This window comes from Protobothrops mucrosquamatus, unplaced genomic scaffold (genome assembly GCF_001527695.2).
Source record: "Protobothrops mucrosquamatus isolate PMUCROS unplaced genomic scaffold, P.Mucros_1.0 scaffold1396, whole genome shotgun sequence".
Taxonomy (NCBI): Eukaryota; Metazoa; Chordata; class Lepidosauria; order Squamata; family Viperidae; genus Protobothrops; species Protobothrops mucrosquamatus.
The window spans coordinates 116,142-125,733 of record NW_015387582.1 but is presented as its reverse complement, the minus strand read 5'-3'; the positions used below and the strand labels follow the sequence as shown (position 1 = coordinate 125,733).

The following is a 9,592-nucleotide window of genomic DNA, read 5'->3' as shown; positions in this document are numbered from 1 at the left end:
ACATATTACTGACACAGAATTTTCCCAGTGATTATGCATTATTCCTGACACATCATTATTCTAGTAATTATGCAGACAAATCATTATTTTAGTAATTGTTCATTATTCCACCTTAATTGAGTAGGAACCAATTGTTTTTGCAGCTCGTTTTCCTGCAGGAACCAGAGGCTAACTGTGAGAGGGACCTTGGAGTCCTAGCAGACAATCGCTTAACTACGAGCCAGCAGTGTGCAGCAGCAACCAAAAAAGCTAATACAATCCTGGGTTGTATAAATAGAGGCATAGAATCAAGATCACGTGAAGTATTAGTACCGTTTTATGAAACCCTAGTAAGACCACGCCTGGAAGACTGCAGCCAATTTTGGTCACCATATCACAAAAAACGACGTTGAGAGTTTGGGAAAAAAAATTCGGAGAAGAGCAACTAAAACGATCAAAGGCCTGGAGACTAAAACATATGAAGAACGGCTGCGGGACTTGGGCTTGGCTAGTCTAAAAAAAAAGAAGAAACAGGGGAGACGTGATAACAGTGTTCCAGTATTTGAGGGGCTGCCACAAAGAAGAGGGGGGTCACGTTATTCTCCAAAGCACCAGAGGGCAAGACGAGAAACAATGGTTGGAAACTGACCAAAGAGAGAAGCAACCTGGAATTAAGGAGAAACTTCCTGACAGTGAGGACAATTAACCAGTGGAACAGCTTGCCTCCAGAAATCGTGGGCGTTCCATCACTGGAGATTTTTAAGAGCAGACTGGACAATCACTTGTCTGAGATGGTATAATGACTGGACTAGAAGACCTCCAAGGTCCCTTCCAGATCTGATCTATTCTATTCTATTCTATTCTATTCCTATTCCTATTCCTATTCCTATTCCTATTCCTATTCCTATTCTATTCTATTCTATTCTATTCTATTCTATTCTATTCTATTCTATTCCATTCCATTCCTATCCTATCCTATCCTATCCTACCCTATCCTATTCTATTCTATTCTTCCATTCTATTCCATTCTTTGCAGCAGAGAACCTGGAAAGAAGTAACTGGGGAAGTCAAAGTTATTTTGTAAAAGCCAGGATACCTTTGACCTTGCTCAAGTAGCCTTTCTTTGCAAACCAAGCCATTTCCTGCACATTTGTCTGTTATCAGACATTGCTTGGGTGATGATTCAGCTGGCGGAAAGGCACATTATTGTAATTCAACAAATCCATCGCTGGGAGTGGATGCAACACCCCACCTCTGTTGCAGTCCTGGGAAAATAAACAGGCTTCCAGGTCTGCCTGGAATGACAACAAGGTCAGCATGAGAATTCTCCCATGCCATGATTGTGGGTGCAAGCTATCTGCTGGGCTGTGTGTGTCTCTAGACTCCAGGCGTGAATGGTAACCAAAAAAAAGAAAAAAGAAAAAAGGATTTGGAAGGGATTTGTGCAAACCCCATTTCCCAAGTTTGTGAACCACAAGAAGCCTGAAGCTAGGACTTCCAGACAACCCTTAGGAAACGTGTGGGACCTAGAGGTTATATTCACCCCCAGATTACAGAAAACAACAGCTGTCTTGGCAGCATAATGAGAACCTGATCCAGTCTAAGCCTCTGTAGAGATAATAACAGGACATGGTCAGATGGCCCAGCCACTTAAAAAAGCTATTTCGTATTCCTATGATCCATTCTCCTTTTAACCACGATCCCACTCTTTCAGGGAATAAGAGATCTCATGTGAAAGAAGTGTTTACATTTTAGGTTCAGTTATCTTTTTTTAGGTCTTTTTCCTTCTCCAAATTACTAATTCTGTGTGTGTGTGTGTGTGTCACGGCATGTTTCTCGGCTATTTTAAAACACACTCTTTGACTCACTTCAGAAGTTAGAGCAATTCTGTCTCAGTCAATGTAAGTATAGCACTGTAATACAACAATAGATTGGATCCTGCCCTAATTAGTGGGTTGTCATGAGCAGTTGGAGGAAACAGGTACTACGGGGCCTGAATGGTGGAACCATAAACCAGCTACACCAGTTGGATTTGCAAGGCACAGCTAGAGAAATGGGCTGGTTCAGGATTTCATGAGAAGACAGCCAACAGGGATTGCAGCATTCATTTTCTAGCACAGTGGTGAACCTATGGCATGCGTGCCAGAGGCGGCACTCAGAGCCCTCACCAGCAGCCCCCCTGGAGGAGAGTCGCCCCCCAAGCGCGGCCCGTGCAGAGCAGCACGGCCAAGGATATGGCAGCTGGGCAGCGGGGACAAGACTCCACCGTCACACCCCGTTGCGCGCAGTTGATGCTGCAGGGTGCAGGCGGAGGGGGGGCTGCCATGGCGCTGCTGGGCCACCTGGGTGATCTGCGGCAGGCCGTAGAGGCAGTGGGTGGCCCTGTGGGTGGGCGGGGCGCGGGGATGGAGCGGGGTGGGCGGGCGGCAGAGTGGGTGGCGGGGCAGGCCCGGGTTTTGGGCACTGGGTCTCTAAAAGGTTCGCCATCACTGTTCTAGCCTCTCTGGAAGTGCTTCTCAGTGTTGGCAACTTTAAACTGTGTGTGGACTTCAACTCCCAGAATTCCCCAGCCAGCATGCTAGCTCAGGAATTCTGGGAATTGAAGTTCACACGTCTTAAAATGGCCAATGTTGAGAAACACTGATCTATAGATTTGCTAAGGGAAAGGGGAGGCATTTGAGACGAAAATCAAATTTGTCAAGGAGACAAGATAGAATAATCAAAGTGATTTGAGTTCTAGGTGGGCTTCCTTTCATAAAAAATAAATGAATAAAACACAATAGGCGACTGACAGGTGTCAGGCACTGGAGGATCTGAGGGGCTCTCCTTTTTCTGGCTTGCAAATGAAAGTCTCTGTTTATAATAGATTAACCCAGAGAAGGAGAATTTTACAGGGTGGGAAACTATTATCTTTAAATGACTTTGCTATTTAAACCATCTTGGTCTTGTCCAAAAACATTCGACGTTTTGAAATATAAACTTGCAGGCTTTCAGATCAAGTGCAATGCCAAAAGTCAAATCTCAACCCAAAATTGCTGACGTGCTGCATTCATTCATTCATTTGTTCATTCTTGAGAACATTGTTGAGCAGATCTTCCCTGAATATAAATCATAACAATTCAAGAGAGATATCAGGCGTATTGAAAATGATGCATTTTTTGCTACTTCTATTTCTCCCGATTGTTTGATGGGATTTTAATATTGTATTCCAGGCAGTCCTCAACGTATGATCACAACAAGGCCCAACATTTCTGTTGCTAAGCGAGATAAAGTGAATTATGCCCCATTTTACCGCCTGTCTTGCCACAGTTTAATAATAATAATAATAATAATAATAATAATAATAATAATAATAATAATAATAAAGTTGGAAGGGACCTTGGAGGTCATCTAGTCCAACCCCCTGCTCAGGCAAGAAACCCTATACCATTTCAGACAAATGGCTGTCCAGTCTCTTCTTAAAAACTTCCAGTGTTGGAGCATTCACCGCTCCTGGGGGCAGGTTGTTCCACTGGTTAATTGTTCTCACTGTCAGGAAGTTTCTCCTTAGTTCTAGGTTGCTTCTCTCCTTGATTAGTTTCCATCCGTTGCTTCTTGTCCTGCCTTCAGGCGCTTTGGAGAATAGCTTGACTCCCTCTTCTTTGTGGCAGCCCCTGAGATATTGGAACACTGCTCTCATGTCCCCCCTCGTCCTTCTCTTCATTAAACTAGACATACCCAATTCCAGCAACCGTTCCTTATATGTTTTAGCCTCCAGTCCCCTAATCATCTTTGTTACTCTTCTCTGCACTCTTTTGTAGAGTCGCAACATCTTTTTTACATCGTGGTGACCAAAACTGGATGCAGTATTCCAAGTGTGGCCTTACCAAGGCATTGTAAAGTGGTATTAACACTTCACGTGATCTTGATTCTATCCCCTTGTTAATGCAGCCTAGCACTGTGTTGGCTTTTTTGGCAGCTGCAGCACACTGCTGGCTCATATTTAAGTGATTGTCCACTAGGACTCCGAGGTCCCTCTCACAGTTACTACTATTGAGCAAGGTGCCACCTATACTATACCTGTGCATTTGGTTTTTCTTGCCTAAATATAGAACTTTACTTTTTTCACCATTGAATTTCATTTTGTTGGATCGTGCCCAGTGTTCAAGTGGTTGCAAAAGGTGATCAGATGACCCTGGGACACTGCAACGGTCATAAATGTGAGGTCAGTTGCCAAGTGCCTGAATTTTGATCACATGATCATGGGGATGCTGCAGTGGTCGAAAGTGTGAAAAAACAGTCATAAGTCACCTTTTTCAGTGCCACTGTAACTTTGAATGATAAGTAAACAAACTGTTGTAAGTCAAGGGCTGCCTATATATTTCAACAAAGGTGGGGAAATAATTTCAATTTTGAGGCCTCCTGAGAGGGTCTTAGGGGAGCCTAAGGCCACATTTTAATACTGTTTTCCTACCTAAGCTCCTTAAATTGTATGGACAATAATCCTAGTGGATTCAAAGAAGGGATTTGCTGAGATTTCAAACTAGAAACTCAGGGAAAGCCAAATGGAAATTCACCCTGAGTCAATGATGATCCTACCTCACAGGGTCCTTGTGAAAACAAGAAACTGTGCATGTTTAAAATATAATAAATAGATCAGCCCAGCATTTCTCCTCTAAAGACCGCTCAATTCTACTTCCCAATAGGTTGTTACTTTGGAAAATAATCATTTGTCACCCTGACAACTGAGCCTGTTAGTTGGTTCCAAGACTATTGCTGCAAAAGTCTGAATGGAAGACAACAAAACTCCTCTTGGATCATCCTTTGCTCGTTTGATCCACCCAGGGACATTAATCATACAAACAAAAGTATAAAGACGCCTCGTATGTGGGTGTTGTTATTCTTGCTCCTGACTCATTTTAGGCACAACCTTTAAAAGCAAAATGTCTCTTTTAAAAGCCCTCTGAAGCTTTTCCCAAATGCCCAGCAGAAGTATCACATTAGGCTTCTGGAGCCAAACCAAATGAGCTCTGAAAAGCCCAGAAAAATAAGCAAAGACCTTGAGGGGATTGGCACACAACAGAAGGCGAGGGCATTCCAGCCAGGGGGGCCCCTGATGGAGAGATGAGATGCTTTCTTTGAGGGCAGGAGAGTGTTAAGAATAAAATCAATCAAAATAATACAAAAGGAGAAGAGACCCTTCAATAATAATAATAATAATAATAATAATAATAATAATAATAATAATAATAATAATAATAATAATAATAATAATAATAATAATAATAATAATAATAATAATAATAAAGTTGGAAGGGACCTTGGAGGTCATCTAGTCCAACCCCCTGCTCAGGCAGGAAACCCTACACCATTTCGGACAAATGGCTGTCCAGTCTCTTCTTAAAAACTTCCAGTGTTGGAGCATTGACCACTTCTGGAGGCAGGTTGTTCCATTGGTTAATTGTTCTAACTGTCAGGAAGTTTCTCCTTAATTACAGGTTGCTTCTCTCCTTGATTAGCTTCCATCCGTTGCTTCTTGTCCTGCTTTCAGGCGCTTTGGAGAATAGCGTGACTCCCTCTTCTTTGTGGCAGCCCCTGAGATATTGGAACATGCTATCATGTCCCCCCCTCGTCCTTCTCTTCGTTGAACTAGACATACCCAATTCCAGCAACCGTTCCTTATATGCTTTATAGCCTCCAGTCCCCTAATCATCATTGTTGCTCTTCTCTGTACTCTTTCTAGAGTCTCAACATCTTTTTTACATCGTGGTGACCAAAACTGGATGCAGTATTCCAAGTGTGGCCTTACCAAGGCATTGTAAAGTGGTATTAATACTTCACATGATCTTGATTCTATCCCTCTGTTAATGCAGCCTAGCACTGTGTTGGCCTTTTTGGCAGCTGCAGCTGCCAAATTCTATAAATTCTGTTCTGTTCTGTTCCATTCTAGTCTAGTCCAAATCCAGTCCAGTACAATCCAATCTAATCCACTCTACTCCATTCCATTCTATTATTCCGTTCCGTTCATTCTGTTCCGTACATTCCATTCTTCCAGCGATGTAAATACTTTGTTCTTGGAAATGTGGATTGTATTTGTTGCACAAATAACATCAACAGCTTTCATCTCATTTTCTGTTCCTTTCACGTTCAATGAGCCATTCTGGTTGTTTATTCCATTCTATATGGAATAAATCTCATGCTATCATCATAATTCATCATCATTCATCAGCATCAGCATCGTGTTGTTGTTGTTGTTGTTGTTATTATTATTTTAATAAAAGCAAGTGGAATCATTTCAAGAGAATTGTTTCCTCCCCTTTCTTGTCTAACTTCTCATGCATGAAGATCAACTTAAGGTATAAGGCCTTTTTAAAAACCCAAACCTTGTCTTTTATTTATTTATTTATTTATTTTGCATACACCCAAAACTACATAAACATAAATCTTTTCTTCTAACAGAACAGTGCTTTACATTTTAAATATTCTTTACATCTTATTTACATTTTATGTACATCAATAATTATGTCTTGTCTTAAACCTTGTCTTGGTGGAAACCAAAAACTTAATTATCTTTTTTAAAAAAATAGCAGCTGAATCAGAAAAATGGAATTATATTCTTCATCCAGCAAGTGCTAGAAGAGATGTGCAAGTAAGAATTATTCTGCTAGGCCATTTCAAAATGGGGGCACGATTATGCCTCAAAGGTTCCCATATGAAAAGATTCCGCAACTTGGACAATTGATGAATTGTGGAGAAAGCAGGGATGGAAGCTTTTATCCCAAATAACATTTTGGGAATGTTCAAAGTGGCATGCGTCTGCTAGGATGAGCAGATCTGAATAGCTTTGGAATTTTGAGAAGATGGAAAGTTGGCTCTTCTTAAATGGCTGCCAGAAAGGACTTGCGCATTTCCAAAATGGCTGCCATAGAGAAGATACGGCCTCTTAAAAATGTCCTATCAATTGGGGTGCAACTATCAAGACAGCAAAAATACAGGTGGCAGCAGAGAAAGGCAGAAAAGTCCAATTCTTTGCTGCCTTCTAGTGACTGACTGGATTTTCCCAGTTGGCCCAGCTAAATCCCCACCTGAAGTGATCTAAAGTTCACTTCACCTGAAGTTTCTCAACCTCAGCAACTTTAAGACGAGTGGATTAATTCCCATAATTCTCCTGGCAGCATGCGTCCATTTCAGATGGCTATCACCTCAATTCTATCCTATAAATAACAACAACAACAACAACAACAACAACAACAACAACAACAACAACAATAATAATAATAATAATAATAATAATAATAAAGTTGGAAGGAACCTTGGAGGTCATCTGGTCCAACCCCCTGCTCAGGCAGGAAACCCTACACCATTTCAGACAAATGGCTGTCCAGTCTCTTCTTAAAAACTTCCAGTGTTGGAGCATTCACCGCTTCTGGAGGCAGGGTGTTCCGCTGGTTAATTGTTGTAACTGTCAGGAAGTTTCTCCTTAGTTCTAGGTTGCTTCTCTCCTTGATTAGTTTCCATCCGTTGCTTCTTGTCCTGCCTTCAGGTGCTTTGGAGAATAGCTTGACTCCCTCTTCTTTAGGGCAACCCCTGAGATATTGGAACACTGCTATCATGTCCCCCCTCGTCCTTCTCTTCATTAAACTAGACATACCCAATTCCAGCAGCTGTTCCTTATATGTTTTAGCCTCCAGTCCCCTAATCATCTTTGTTGCTCTTCTCTGCACTCTTTCTAGAGTCTCAACATCTTTTTTACATTGTGGTGACCAAAACTGGATGATAGGCAGCTTTGTTACTTTGGATTCAGTGTGTGTGGTGTGCCTTCAAGTCAGTGTTGACTCCTGGTGATTGCCTGGACAAGATCCTGGATGTTTTCTTGGCAAGGTTTCAGAAGTGGCTCACCATTGCCTCCTTCCCAGGGCTGAGAGAGAATGACTGGCCCAAAGTCCCCCAACTCTAGTCAGAACTAGAACTCACGGTCTCCTAGTGTCTAGTCTTATTCCTTTAACCATTGTACCACACTGGCTCTCATGAAGCGTACAGGTTTTCATTTTCATTTTTCTTTTTATTAAATTTATACCCCGCCCTTCTCCCGTAGGACTCAGGGCGGCTTACAGCCAGTTAAAAACAATTTAATACAATACAATAGAAGTTTTAAAAATCATTAAAAATAAATATATAATCGGCCGCTACTACTAAAATTTGGCTAAAACCAATTTAAAATACCCCTAGGCCAGTCCTGCCCGCTGAAACAACCAGGTCTTAAGGGCGCGGCGGAAGGAAGGGAGATCCGGAATGACCCGGATCTCTGGGGGCAGCTCGTTCCAGAGGGTGGGTGCTCCGACAGAGAAGGCCCTTGCCCTGGGGGTCGCCAGCCGACACTGTCTGGCCGACGGCACCCTGATGAGGGCCTCTCTGTGGGAGCGTATCGGCCGGTGGGAAGCAATCCCACCGGCCGATAGTCTTTGACTTACAACAATTCATTTAGTGACCATTTGAAAGTTTAATGGCACTGAAAAAAGGGACTTGCCGTTTTTCACACAACCATTGCACCATTGCCATGACCACATGATCAAAATTCAGATGCTTGGCAACTGACTCATGACGGCTGGGGTCATGTGATCTCCTTTTATGACCTTTCTTGTGAATCACTGTGGTTGCTAAGTTAATAACAATGTTATTAAGTGAATCTGGCTTCCCCATTGACTGACAAGCAAAGTCAATGGGGAAGCCAGATTCACTTAACAACATTGTTACTAACTGCAGTGAAGAAAGGTCATAAAATGGGGTTAAAACTCACTTGGCAACTGTATTGCTTAGCAAATTTTGGGCTCAGTTGTGGTCATACATTGAGGACTACCTATATATATCCAAGTGAAAATCTACACTCAAATCCCATAGATTTCAAAGTATCGATGGGAATAGTGGTCACAGGCAACTATCCCATCAGTTCTCAGGCTATAAAGCCATGGATGACCAATTGCACAAGGAAGCCCATCAATCTCCCAGCAGAGGGTCTTCAGGGGCAGCCCCATCAAGGCATAAGAGCCTTTGATCTACCTCAGTAGTGGCGAACCTATGGCACGGGTGCCAGAGGCGGCACTCAGAGCCCTCTCTGTGGGCACGTGCACCGTCGCCCCAGTCCTAGGCCTTTAGCTGGGTTTTATAAAACCTTTTCGCTTTAGGCCTCCGCCGCCGCGTACAAAAAAAAAAAAAAGGTTCCATCAATCAGTTAATTTCAACTTCTTGCGAGGAAAAAAAAGATCTTGCAAAGTTGGAATTGATTGATTGAACTTTTTAGTCCCACCCAATCTGCCGTTACCACCGCAGCCACCCCCACCCAATGGGTCATGCCCACCCAATGGGCCACACCCACCCAATGGGCCACACCCACCCAATGGGCCACACCCACCCGGCACTCGACGATGCATAAGTGGGTTTTGGGTTGCAGTTTGGGCACTCAGTCTCTAAAAGGTTCGCCATCACTGATCTACCTGATTTCATGAATTGATCTACCCCCCTTACTAATCAAGAAGAGAAGCAACCTCGAACTAAAAAAAAATCCCTGGTAGTTAGAACAATTAATCAGTGGAACTACTTGCCTCCAGAAGTTGTGCATGCTCCAACACTGGAAGTT

At 42.8% G+C, this 9,592-nt stretch overlaps 1 protein-coding gene across 1 annotated transcript in view; it reads right to left on the bottom strand.

Annotated features, from left to right (window-relative positions):
- Window positions 1–9,592, bottom strand: part of HSD3B7 (hydroxy-delta-5-steroid dehydrogenase, 3 beta- and steroid delta-isomerase 7) — a 37,695-nt gene that overhangs the window by 7,937 nt on the left and 20,166 nt on the right. The window lies entirely within an intron of this gene.